The 13218-nt window shown below is 36.1% G+C and overlaps 1 protein-coding gene across 4 annotated transcripts in view; it reads left to right on the forward strand.

The window, feature by feature from the left end:
• NKAIN2 (sodium/potassium transporting ATPase interacting 2) overlaps positions 1-13218 on the forward strand; it is a 1040630-nt gene that overhangs the window by 519616 nt on the left and 507796 nt on the right. Inside the window, exon 2 of one of the 4 annotated variants that reach the window (XR_013176422.1) lies at positions 328-862. The exons of the other annotated variants lie outside the window; for them this stretch is intronic. The gene's annotated coding sequence lies outside the window, so the exon portion shown is untranslated. Of the gene's footprint in view, positions 1-327; positions 863-13218 lie in introns of those variants that run through there. 4 annotated transcript variants of the gene reach the window in all.

The raw sequence follows: 13218 nt of genomic DNA on the forward strand, positions 1-13218 counted from the left end.
TGTCTGGTGCTTATAAACTAATCAATAAAGCCACCTAAAGTTCCCAGGCCCATGGCCAAAAAGTGACAGCAATTGAAAAATAAACTATGGAATTTTTCCAATAGAATATTACAAAAAGTGAATGAGTAAATATAATTTATAGAAAGAAGTAGTTATGGTGTCAGATAATGGAGTGGAAGAACTAGCACTAAAAAGTGGTTTTTCTCAAGTTAGCAGCATATAAAGAAAACCACATAAAACTTGGGAAACTTAAAATTTTGGAAGGAATTGACATATGTAAAATTATTCATGCATCAAAAATTGCTCAGAGCCTAAAATCTTTTCTAGTTTCTAGAGCATCGACATGTTGCAGACATGACCTCATTGTAAAGACTTGGCAGATGAACGGAATTGGCAGAGCATTCGTACTCCAAAGCGTTGAATCTCCAAATATAAATGATCCTGCACTGGCCCTTGGTTTGCTGAATGCAGTGGAGATGCCACTCTCAGTGCTGGATGGCTTTACTTTCACCTCCAAAAATACACATTTAGAGCAATGTCCAGCTTTTTTGTATTCCTGTGAAAAATGGAAAAAATGTGCAGGATCTACTACCATTAACTCCTGTTTGTGTATGATCCTCTTTATTCAAACAGATCTTATTTTCCTGTCAGAGCATTGGTGGGGTCAACTTAAAATATTTCTATCACAATATGGGTCATTTTAGCTTAGAACATTGCATCTGGGAGGCTCAATACCAAGTTAGAAAAATCAACAGAGTAAACTATAATCAAATAAATACTCATTGCATTATTTTTTCACTCATTTCCTAACTAGGCATATATCTGCATGTGACAAATGAACATTAGTATAAAGAAAGAGATGATGGATGGATGGATTGATAGAATAAGTGTAATCAGTATAAAGTACGAGGACTGTATGGCTTAACACATGTCTTATTAATATGCACAATAATTACACACACATATATAGCACCTGGCAGTCACGACATTAGAGACATAATTTCATTATGAGATATTGTTGAAATTTGCCAAAATAAAAGACAAAATGTGCGAAGAGATGGGCGGGCCATGGTGGCTCGCTGTGCCCAAGGACCCGGGTTTGATCCCAGTGCCTGCCCATGTAAAAAAAAAAAAAAAAAAAAATGTGTGAAGAGGATGTTTTAGTTTGCTAACTGCTGCCGGAGTGCAGAATACCAAGAATGAAATGACTTTTTTTGAAAAAAGGAAATCTATTAAGTTACAAATTTTCAGTTCTAAGACCATAACAATGTCCAAATTAAGGCATCCAGAGAAAGATAACTTGACTCAAGAAAGGCTGATGTCTGTCACATGGGAAGGCGCATGACTGGCGTCTGGTAGTTCTTATTCCTGGTTCTTTTACTTCCAGCTTCTGATGCCACTTGTTTTTTCTCTAAGCATCTGTGGGCCTTCACTTAGCTCCTCCAAGACACAGCTTTGGGTTCTGGCTTACTTAGCATCTCGTGGGAGGGCACATGGCAACGTCTGCTAGCCTCTGCATTTGTGTCTAGGCATCTGCTCTCTCTGTGGGCACTGCAAATATCTCCAAATGTCCATGTCTTTTATTGGCTCTGAAGCTTTTTCCAAAATGATCCCCTCTTAAAGGGCTCAGTAAGTGGCCTACCTTGAAAGGGTGGTGACATCTCCATGGAAACCACCCAATCAAAAGGCACCACCCACAATTGGGTCACATCTCCATGGAAACAGTTAATGAAAATGGTCCTACCCTACAACATTAAATCAGATTTGAAGAATATGGCTTTTCTGAGATACACAATAGTTTCAAACTGATACAGACGGATATTAATGAGTTTTATGAAAGTAACAGGAGAAAGTTAAGGAACAGGAAAGTTAAGAGGAATTTCAGGTAAAACTTCCCAGCACGTCTGTAACATTCTGGGAGTTTCTGAAAGTTAGTAGCAGATGTGTCATTAAAGAGGATAAAATAAAGTGACTTATTCAAAACAAAGTGCCTTCCAAATTTAAAGAGCACAGCAGGTTGGGAAAATGCTACATATTTTAAATGTGTTGTGTTGCTTTATTCTTTTCTGTTGGTTATTATTGAAGGTAAAGAGCAGCTACAGTTCATTAACAATGGGACCCCAACAGAATCAAATTTAAGAAGACCCCTTGGTTTTTGAGATGGTGAATATCAGAGGTAGTAGCTGCAACTGGAGAAGATTGAGTCCCAGTTAGCAATTTCTCCAAAGCTTGTTCAAACAATGCATTGTGGTCCTTTCTCAAGTTTTAATTCTAGTCTTCAACGCATCAATATATCTTGACAGTCTTCCATTACAAGTATCTGGACTGAAGATTTTATCCTAGAATGATAGCATAAGGAAAAATTCTCTCTTTGTTTTCTGTTTGGTTATTTGTTTTTGTTAATTTCAGAAGGATCAATATTGGATTATGTACTGATTCAGTGTTTATAAAGAACTCCTTGTGTGATGATTAGTTTCTGTTGTTGACTAGGCCAAATAATAATACCCGGTTGTCTGGTCAGGCAAGCACTGGCCTGACCATTGCTGCAAGTATATTTCATAGCTGCATGATTAAATCATCAGTCAGCTAATTGCATCAGTGGCTGATTACATCTGTGATCAACTAAAGCGTGTCTCCCACCCATAAGATAATCCAATCAGTTGAAGGCTTTTAAGGGAGAAGAGAGCCTCTTTTGATGTTTCTTTAGCCAAAGAGCCTCTCCTGTGGAGCTCATCCAGACCCTTCATTGGAGCCACCAGCTTCACAGCCTGCCATACAGATTTTGGACTCTTCCATTCCCATGTTTGCATGAGACACCCTCATAAATCTCATATTAACACATCTCTCCTCTTGGGTCTGTTTCTGTACAGAACCCTGACTAGCACACCTTGTATTTCTTGGGCTTAGATGTTACTAATGACAGGACAGAGGAAGTATCTGGTGCTGTATGATGCAGGCAGTCTTATTGTTTTAAACATGTGGGATGGTCCCTGAGATCATAAACACTTGGACTGTGATTTTTTTGGGGGTGATTCAGTTAGGTTATAATGAGTCATTCTTCATCATCTTCTTAGATCCTATCTCAATACAAACAAAAAAGGGAGGTAAGAAAAATGTTTAATTTTCTCAAGTTACAGAAATGTATATATCTGTTCATACTAGAATACTAGGTTATTCACAACTTATTGCACTTTAGTTGAAGGGTTTTCTGATATTCTTCTCATGACTGGATTCAATGCATTTATGATACTCTCACCAAACATGCCTGATGTGTGGGCACATTTCTTTCATACTGGTAAATAGTGCCTTTTACTTTTCTTGTAACTTTCCAGGCTAATGAAGTTTGCTGGTTGGATTTGTTCTGATCATCCTTAAATCCTTCCATGCTGACAGTTTTAATTAAAAGAAAATTTTCCAATCATTTCTTTAATGCCAGAGAAATGCTAAATACAAATCATTTCTGTTCAGAATTTCAATACCATCTCTGCTAAAGCTTCATGAAAGAGTTTTGGAATTTTTAGAGTTTTAATAGATTGCATGGCAAATGTGAGAAATACTACTTTACTTCTTTAAAAAAAAATCTATCCAACACTTAAAGAGATTACAATAGTATAAATTATTATTGATATTTTACCATTTTATTAATATTATGAGCTTAAGTATTCCTACCCCCATTTAAAAATTTTGTCAGATTTTGCCATGCTTTCTCTCAGCAATTTGAAGATTCTTTATCTTCTTTGCTGAAATTTCTGTTTCTAGTATTTGCTCCAAATCGTCTTTGGGGACAGTGAAGCAAATTATGTATTTTCATTTTATCAGTATTTTACTCTTAATTATTATTTGTAATTCTTTAAGAAAAGGTGGCCTCCTGACAGGCTTTTAGGTGTTTTTCACTTTCAAATAATATCTTAGCATTATTATTCATCCATTTGTAGCACTGATTTAGTTTCTTAACTTTTCTCCTGCCCCCCTCACACTTGTTTTATTTGCTTTAAACAATTACCTTTCCTTGATCTAAAAGTTTAAGTTTAACTGAGAGTCTGAGTACTCAATAAAAAAAATATGTATTTTTGGATCTGATAAGAAAATTATGCTGAGACAAAAATCACAGAATCATAGAGCAAAATATGGAAGCATAGGGGTGGACAGTTACAGGAACAAGTAGATTAGTCTCATGTAATCAGAGCTTGACTTTGTAACAGAGAAATCACTGCCTCTCATTCTCAGATCCCAGGGAATAGAGATTCTAAAGTCCAAATAAATCAGCAACTCTGGGTATTGCCATATAACCCAGAGGCAATAGTGAGTATTTCCCTCTTTAGAGTTTATTCTCATTTGCTACAGTTATACATAGTTAACCCAGAATTGTGTTTAGAGGTGCTTTCTTGTTTACTTAGAGCAATGAGTGGTTATTCAGGCTATTTCTGGGTAGGGGTCCTATTTGACGCTTTGGGTCCTAATGACAGAGCAGACAAAAATGAAGGTGTCCTCTGACTGTGGTGCTCCCAGTTCTGAAAAATGATAGCCACTTGACAAATTACCAAAAATTATCAGAATGTACCTAACACAGCACACATTTAAACCAAGATCTAATGTCAAGCCTATTTCTATTTCCAATCATAGCCTAATATTTCGGTATGTTCCATTTTGGCACTCAGATAGTTGGAGAACATGCAAATTCTGTTTCCATCCCCACTTTGCCCCCTACATGTTTTGGCAGCCAAAAAATAAAATAGGTCTTTTTATCTCTTCATCCCACAATAGAAAATTCTGCAGACTTCAAAAATCTGTAGAGAATCCCTGTACATTTCATTGGCAATGGGGTGATTTTGTGTTACTTGATTCATTTAATGCTCCCTGAAGTGTGGCAATCTAATTAAATATGCCATTATCTTGGCTACAAATGTTTTCATTACTTAGAAGATTATTCTGTTCTTCTTCAATCCCAGGTGTTTTTATTTGTTTTCTATGACCTCTAGTAACCGTGGGTGCTAAAATGTTATTATGCATGCTGGGCAAATAAATATGTCCATTCATTTAAAATATCCTGCCCTTTAATTTCATTGAGTTTGTCCCCTCAATTTCTTATTATGCATCAGGGTAAAAGGGCTGCAGAAATTCATTTTGATGCTGCCCTTTGTTATTTTGGGAAAAAAAAGTCAATGTCATCTCTTTATTCTTCCTTTTTTTCTGGAATGCTAATTCTATATATTTCACATTTAATTTTGAGTGTTTAGTTACAATCAGATCATCAGGTAGAAAAATTAGGAAATATAAATTAAGCCACAGTTCATGGGACTTAAAAACTATGTTGAAAGGTGACCAGATCTTCTATGAATGTTATATTCTCACTGTGAGATTTGTATGGAATCCATTTGGCCCCTAATCCTTCTGCCCTTGAATGGAAATCTGGGTTAATTGAGGCAAAGCTGAAGTTGCTTTTTTTTGTGAAATGTGTGGAAGCCTACTGCTCTTTTAATTGCTAAAATCATCAATACTATCTTGGCCTTTGAATATATTCCCATTTTATTTAAAGTGTCAGCTGTTTGCTCTCACATTTAGTTGCCTCTTGCCCTATCAAGTTTTTAATTTAAATTTTTATCCAAAATGACATTTATCTCTAAGGTTGTGAGAAATGCATTCTTATCATCTCAGTCCAGCTCCTATAAGCCCAGCTTAAATGAGGGAACTTGAAAAATTTGTTTCTCTTTAAAATAAAAAGAGAGGGGAAACAAAAACATTTGATTAATGACAGTCTGCAGTACCCCAAGAGCTCCCAAAGACACGACTCATCCTTAACTAAGAAATCCTCTTCCTTTATTCCCAATGACATGCTGCAACATATGAAAATCCTCCATTCTTTTGCCCATCTTCCTCAGTAGTCAATAAATCATGGAAAGAGAACTGCCTATTATTTATTGCTATATCTGCAACACTTAATTTATGGGTTCAATAAATGTTTGTTGTACGAATAAATATTTAGCCATAATGATACGAACATAGCAAAAGTATTTAACCACATCTAACTAAAAAATTGTCATCCAGGATATTCCCTGAATGCCTTGAGGTACAGTGACTGTCTTAACTATGGTTTGAAGGAGTTTGATGGAGCTGTGAAACTTTTAAGGAGTTTATGGGTTCCCAAACAGCTAATATTTCATTTTGTAAACGATATCTACTTCAGTACAGGGGATGACAAATGAGGACATTAAAGGCAGCATTAGTTAGGAAATAGGGGTCTGTTGACTCACCGCTTTTCAAAGCAACTTGAATGAGTCTTCCTATGTCAAGGCCTAGTTAGGGACCAGTGCTAATGTCCTCAATTTCTCAGAGCTGATTTCATTACACTAATACGTAATTATCCAGGTGGCTGTGTTCTCCATCTGGCCTGGGAACAACATGAGAGCAGGTAGTGAATGGGATTTTCTCTCCATATTGACAGCACCTAGCAGGTGATGTCACCTAATGCAGGGAAGTGTTCAATTCTTCAATATTTCTTGGATGCTTGATATATAGTTGAACTATATGTTTTCACTGAAATCATCCGAATCATGTCAATCTTACCTTCCTTTTACTTTTGCGTTTTCATCTCTCCTCTTAATTACTTTAAAATTTCCATGGCTTCTTTATTCTTTTTCTAAGAAATACATAAAGCTGCCTTGCTACTTTGACAAATTGTTGGCTTGTTTTACTTCAAAGAGTGCTGCTAAAATCATAAACAAAGAATCCTATTTTTCTGGATTCTTTTCTATTCTTTTACCTATAAAGGTAAGTACTTCATGGAATAATTTTTTTGATACCTCTGATATCTCAGTTTTACATGGAGATGCATTTCTTCAAGCGCCCAGAAATTTGGTGGATATTATTCATCTTTACAACAAACATCACTGAAGAGCCAGGATGAAACATTTTTATTGCCTCCAGTCTGTAAAGGAAACACCTGAGCTTTGGGAATGCAGTCCATCATCAACTCCAGAACCCCTCCCTGCAAATCAAATGGCTATGAAAGGCTTTGAAAATGTTGGTATCACTGCTTAGGAAATGCTGGGCTGAAGTCTAACAAAGTTAGTTATCTGGCTATTATCCATGAGGTTTTAATACTTTAAAAACTATTATTTACCCAGAGTGATTTGAACAGTGAATAAAAGAGTGTTTGCAAAGTCCCTTTGGGGGAGTGGTGAGAAAGGGAGAAAATTCAACTTTCCCATATGGAGAATTCTTGATATTCTCACAAGCAGTGGGGACAACCAAAGCAATAGGCCGAGCCCTCAATCTTGGGATTTGTTCATATGAAACTTATCCCCGCAAAGGATAGGCTAAGCCTACTTAAAATTAGGCCTAAGAGTCACCCCCAGAGAACCTCTTTTGTTGCTCAGATGTGACCTCTCTCTCTCTCAGCCAACACGACAAGCAAACTCACTGCTCTCCCCGCCCTCTACATGGGACATGACTCCTGGGTATGTAAACCTTCCTGGCAACGTGTAGCAGAAATCCTGGAATGAGCTGGGACTCTAGCATCAAGGGACTGATAAAACCTTTTAGACCAAAGCGGGGAAGAGAGAAATGAGCCAGCATAAAGTGTCAGTGGCTGAGAGATTTCAATCAGAGTCGAAAGGTTATCCCGGAGGTTATTCTTACACATTATATAGATATCATCTTTTTAGTTAAGATATGTTGGAGAGGCTGGAAGGAAGTACCTAAAAATGTAGAGCTGTGTTCCAGTAGCCATGTCTCTTGAAGATTATTGTGGCTTTTGCAATGTGACTGTAGGATTGTGAAAACCTTGAGTCTGGTGCTCCTTTTTTTTTTTTTTTATTTTAACATTTGTTCCCCCTATTATTTATTTTTATTCCATATATTTTACTCATCTGTTGATAAGGTAGATAAAAGGAGCATCGGACACAAGGTTTTCACAATCACACAGTCACATTGTGAAGGCTATATCGTTATACAATCATTTTCAAGAAACATGGCTACTGGAACACAGTCTACATTTTCAGGCAGTTCCCTCCAGCCTCTCTAGCTCAAGCTTGACTAACAAGGTGATATCTATTTAATGCATGAGAATAACCTCTAGGATAACCCCTCGACTCTGTTTGGAATTTCTCAGCCACTGACACTTTATTTTGTCTCATTTCCCTCTTTCTCCTTTTTGTCGAGGTTTTCTCAATCCTTTGATGCTAAGTCTCAGCTCATTCTAGGGGTTTTCTCAATCCCTTGATGCTGAGTCTCAGCTCATTCTAGGATTTCTGTCCCACATTACCAGGAAGGTCCACACCCCTGGGAGTCATGTCCCACATAGACAGGGGGAGGGCAGTGAGTTTGCTTGTTGTGTTGGCTGGAGAGAGAGAGGCTACATCTGAGCAGCAAAAGAGGTTCTCTTGGGGGTGACTCTTTGACCTAATTTTAAGTAGGCTTGACCTATCCTTTGTGGGGTTAAGTTTCATATAAACAAACCCCACGATCAGGGGCTCAGGCTATAGCTTTGGTTGTCTGCACTGCTAGTGAGAATATCAAGAATTCAACTTGGGGAAGTTGAATTTTCCCCCTTTCTCACCATTCCCCCAAGGGTACTTTCAAAATACTTTTCTATTCACTGTTCAAATCACTCTGGGATTTATCGGGGCATCACTCTGGACAAACCAACAAAATTCCATACCCTACTCAAGGTTCCATGCACTTATAGTGTTCAATTAAGCTGTCTACATAAGTTATATTAGGAAATGCACTAATCAAAATATTAATTTTGTACCAAATAAACATTTTTTGCTTTAGTCTCACATATAAGTTAAAATTTTAAAATATTAATTACCATCTATTTTCAACACCCTGCATTAATGACACTCCTTTGTTTTTCCTCATGCAAAAATATTTTTAAAACTCGTACATTTAGTCACTATCATTATACACTCTAGGCATTCCTAGATTATATCATCTCAGTCTTTATCATCTAACTTTCTTTCTGATTTCATTTATGCCCACCCTCTATCATTCTCACATTCAGCTTCATTCAGTGTTTTAACATAATTGTATTACAGTTAGGTAATATTGTGCTATCCATTTCTGAGTTTTGGCAATCATTCCTATTGCACAATCTGTATCCTTCAGCTCCAATTACCCAATATCTTACCCAGTTTTTATCTCCTGATGATCTCTGTTCTTAACTGAAATTCTCCAAGTTTATTCACTAATGTCAATTCCTATCAGTGAGACCATACAGTATTTGTCCTTTTGTTTCTGGCTAATCTCACTCAGCATAATGTCCTTAAGGTCCATCCATGTTGTTGCATACTTCATAACTTTATTCTGTCTTACAGCTGCATAATATTCCATCATATGTGTGTGTGTATATATGTGTGTGTGTGTGTGTATATATATATATATATATATATATATATATATATATATATATATATATATATTTGTTTAACCACTCGTCTGTTGATGGACATTCTGGCTGTTTCCATCTCTTTGCGATTGTATATAATGCTGCTATAAACATTGGTGTGCAAATGTCCATTTGTGTCCTTGCACTCTTGTCTTCTGTGTAGATACTTAACAATGGTATTGCTGGGTCATATGGCAATTCTATATTTAGCTTCCTGAGGAACTGCCAAACTGCCTTCCACAGCAGTTGTGCCATCTGAAATTCCTACCAACAATGGATAAGTGTGCCTCTTTCTCCACATCCTCTCCAACACTTGTCATTTTCTGTTTTATTGATAATGGCCATTCTGTTGGGTGTGAGATGATAGCTCATTGAGGTTTTGATTTGGATTTCTCTAATAGCCAGGGAAGTTGAGTATCTTTTCATGTGCCTTTGGCCATTTGTATTTCCTCTTCTGAGAAGTGTCTGTTCAAGTCTTTTGCTCATTTTGTAATTGGGTTATCTGTCTTTTTGTTATTGAGTTGAACAATCTCTTTATATATTCTGGATACTAGACCTTTATCTGATATATCATTTCCAAATATTATCTCCCATTGTGTAGGCTGTCTTTTTACTTTCTTGATAAAGTTCTTTGATGCACAAAAGTGTTTAATTTTTAGGAGTTCCCATTTATTTATTTATTTCTTCAATGCTCTTGCTTTAGCTGTAAGGTAGGAAACCGCCACCTTGTATAAGATTGATAAGATATTTCCCTATATTTTCTTCTAACAGTTATATGGAATTAGACCTAATGATTAGATCTTTGATCCATTTTGAGTTAGCTTTTGTATAGGGGGTGAGATATGGGTCCTCTTTCATTCTTTTGCATATGGATGTCCAGTTCTCTAGTCACCATTTATTGAAGAGACTGTTCTGTCCCAGGTGAGTTGGCTTGACTGCCTTGTCAAAGATCAATTGTCCATAGATGAGAGGGTCTATATCTGAACACTCTATTCGATTCGATTGCTCAATATATTTATCTTTATGCCAGTAGCATGCTGTTTTGACCACGTTGCTTCATAATATGCCTTAAAGTCAGGCAGCATGAGACTTCCGGCTTCATTTTTTTTCCTCAGGATAGTTTTAGCAATTTGGAGCACCCTGCCCTTCCAGATAAATTTGCTTATTGGTTTTTCTATTTCTGAAAAGTAAGTTGTTGGGATTTTGATTGGTATTGCATTGAATCTGTAAATCAATTTAGGTAGGATTGACATCTTAACTATATTTAGTCTTCCAGTCCATGAACACAGTATGCCCTTCCATCTATTTAGGTCTTCTGTGATTTCTTTTAACAATTTCTTGTAGTTTTCTTTGTATAGGTCTTTTGTCTGTTTAGTTAAATTTATTCCTAAATATTTTATTCTTTTGGTTGCAAGTAAATGGAATTTATTTCTTGATTTCCCCCTCAGATTGTTCATTACTAGTGTATAGAAACACTACAGATTTTTGAGTGTTGATCTTGTAACCTGCCACTTTGCTGTACTTGTTTATTACCCCTCGTAGTTTTGCTGTGGATTTTTCAGGGTTTTTGATGTATAGTATCATATCATCTGCAAACAGTGACAGTTTTACTTCTTCCTTTCCAGTTTTGATGCCTTGTATTTCTTTTTCTTGTCTAATTGCTCTGATTAGAACTTCCAACACAATGTTGAATAACAGTGGTGATAGTGGACATCCTTGTCTTGTTCCTGATCTTAGGAGGAAAGTTTTCAGTTTTTCCCCACTGAGAACGATATTAGCTGTGGGTTTTTCATATATTCCCTTTAACATTTAAGGAACTTCCCTTCTATTCCTATCCTTTGAAGTGTTTTCAACAGGAAAGGATGTTGAATTTTGTCAAATGTCTTATCTGAATCAATCGAGATGATCATGTGTTTTTTCTGCTTTGATTTGTTGATATGGTGTATTACATTAATTGATTTTCTTATGTTGAACCATCTTTGCATACCTGGGAAGAATCTTACTTGGTCATGATTTATAATTCTTTTAATATGTTGCTGGATTCAATTTGCTAGAATTTTGTTGAGGATTTTTGCATCTATATTCATTATAGAGATTGGCCTGTAGTTTTCTTTTTTGTAATATCTTTGCCTGGTTTTGGTATGAGGGTGATGCAGGCTTCATAGAATGAATTAGGTAGCTTTCCCTCCTCTTCAATTTTTTTGAAGAGTTTGAGCGGGATTGGTACTAATTCTTTCTGGAATGTTTGGTAGAATTCACATGTGAAGCCATCTGGTCCTGGACTTTTCTTTTTGGGGAAGGTTCTTAATGACTGATTCAATTTCTTTACATGTGATTGGTTTGTTGAGGTAATCTATTTCTTCTCGAGTCAAAGTTGGTTGTTCATGTCTTTCTAGGAAGTTGTTCATTTCATCTACATTGTTGTATTTATTAGCATAAAGTTGTTCATAGTATCCTGTCATTACTTCTTTTATTTCTGTGGGGTCAGTGGTTATGTCTCCTCTTCAATGTCTGATCTTATTTATTTGCATCCTCTCTCTTCTTTTTGTCCATCTTGCTAAGGGTCCATCAATCTTACTGATTTTCTCATAGAACCAGTTTCAGGTTTTATTGAGTTTCTCAATTGTTTTCATGTTCTCAATTTCATTTATTTCTGCTCTAATCTTTGTTATTTCTTTCCTTTTGCTTGCTTTGGGGTTAGTTTGCTGTTCTTTCTCTACTTCTTCCAAGTGGACAGTTAATTCCTCAATTTTTGCCATTTCTTCTTTTTTGATATAGGCATTTAGGGCAATAAATTTCCCTCTTAGCACTGCCTTTGCTGCATTCCATAGGTTTTGATATATTGTGTTTTCATTTTCATTCACCTCGAGATTTTACTGATTTCTCTTGTAATTTCTTCCTTGACCCACTGTTTGTTTAAGAATGTGTTGTTGAGCCTCCACATATTTATGAATTTTCTGACACTCTGCCTATTATTGATTTCCAACTTCATTCCTTTATGATCTGAGAAAGTGTTGTGTATGATTTCAATCTTTTTAAATTTGTTGAGTCTTGCTTTGTGACCCAGCATATGGTCTATCTTTGAGAATGATCCATGAGCACTTGAGAAAAAGGTGTATCCTGCTGTTGTGGGGTGTAATGTCCTATAAATGTCTGTTAAGTCTAGCTCATTTATTGTAATATTCAAGTTCTCTGTTTCTTTATTGATCTTCTGTCTAGATGTTCTGTCCATTGATGAGAGTGGGGAATTGATGTCTCCAACTATTATGGTAGATGTGTCTATTTCCCTTTTCAGTATTTTTTAGTGTATTCCTCATATATTTTGGGACATTCTGGTTTGCTGCATAAATATTTATGATTGTTATGTCTTCTTGATGAATTGTTCCTTTTATTAGTAGATATTATCCTTCTTTGTCTCTTTTAACTGTTTTACATTTGAAGTCTAATTTGTTGGATATTAGTATAGCTACTCCTGCTCTTTTCTGGTTGTTATTTGCATGAAATATCTTTTCCAAACCTTTCACTTTCAACCTGTGTTTATCTTTGGGTCTATGATGTGTTTCCTGTAGACAGCATGTAGATGGGTCCTGTTTTTTAATCCATTCTGCCAGTCTATGTCTTTTGACTGGGGAGTTCAATCCATTAACATTTATTACTGTATGGGTAGTAATTTCTTCTAACATTTTGCCTTTTGGTTTTTATACATCATATCTAATTTTCCTTCTTTTTATCTTTACTCTTAGTCTTCCTTTCTACACTCTTCTCCACACCTCTCTCTTTTGTCTTTCCATGTCTGTTTCTAGTGCTCCCTTTAGTATTTCTTACAGAGC

The sequence above is a fragment of the Tamandua tetradactyla genome, chromosome 5, assembly GCF_023851605.1.
Source record: "Tamandua tetradactyla isolate mTamTet1 chromosome 5, mTamTet1.pri, whole genome shotgun sequence".
In the NCBI taxonomy this organism is placed as follows: domain Eukaryota; kingdom Metazoa; phylum Chordata; class Mammalia; order Pilosa; family Myrmecophagidae; genus Tamandua; species Tamandua tetradactyla.